Here is a 950-nt window from a genome sequence, read left to right on the forward strand (position 1 = left end):
TGTGAGGAGTCCTTCCCCTGAGGAGGAAGGAGCGGCAGAAACAACATGTGATGAACTGACTGCAACCCCCATTCCCCGTCCCCCTGCGCCCCTTGGTGGGGAGGAGGTAGGGAAAATCAGGAGTGAAGTTAAGCCGAGGAAGAAGGGAGGAGTCGGGGGAAGATGTTTTAAGATTCAGTTTTATTTCTCATTATCCTACTCTGATTTGATTAGTAATAAATTAATTTTTCCCCAAGTCGAGTCTCTTTTGCCTGTGACAGTAATTGGTGAATGATCTTTCCCTGCCCTTATCTTGACCCATGAGCCTTTCATTACATTTTCTCTCCCCTGTGCAGCTGAGGAGGGGGAGTGATAGAGCAGCTTTGGTGGGCACCTGGTATCCAGCCAGGGTCAACCCACCACACAATTTAAAGCCAGTTTAACAATATGGGGGTTGAAATTGCATTGAAATGTTAGGTAGATCTTTGATTTAATAAACAAACAAAGGGAAAGACTGGCCTGGAAAAGGAGCATTGCACCGAGCAGACCTCAGCTATTATCAGAACTTCACTAATGGCAGATGTGTGACCTCTCTCCCATCCAATTCCCTGCCTGCTTTTTGTTGTCTTCAGTTGATTTGCTCTCTGAGGCTGCTTTTTTTCTAAATAAACAAAGCAATTGGCACTAGGGAGCCCTGCTTCATTGCAGACTGCAGACCCTACGTAATAAACTGATTATATTCATATTAATGAGAAACTATCTGTTTTATCTGCCTGTAATTGGTGCACTATTGGCCATGGCCTATTCCTGCTCTCACCTACGCTGAATTAACAAAGCAGATATACTCAGCTTCCAGGGTAAGAACTTTGAAGGTGAGAAAGTAAAAGTATGGTTTTGTTAACGTAATCAGGAAACTGCACTGGGAACAAGAGAAACATAAGTTATGCTAATCAGTAACTATTTATGCTGCA

This window comes from Aptenodytes forsteri, unplaced genomic scaffold (assembly GCF_000699145.1).
Source record: "Aptenodytes forsteri isolate BGI_AS27 unplaced genomic scaffold, ASM69914v1 Scaffold93, whole genome shotgun sequence".
Taxonomy (NCBI): domain Eukaryota; kingdom Metazoa; phylum Chordata; class Aves; order Sphenisciformes; family Spheniscidae; genus Aptenodytes; species Aptenodytes forsteri.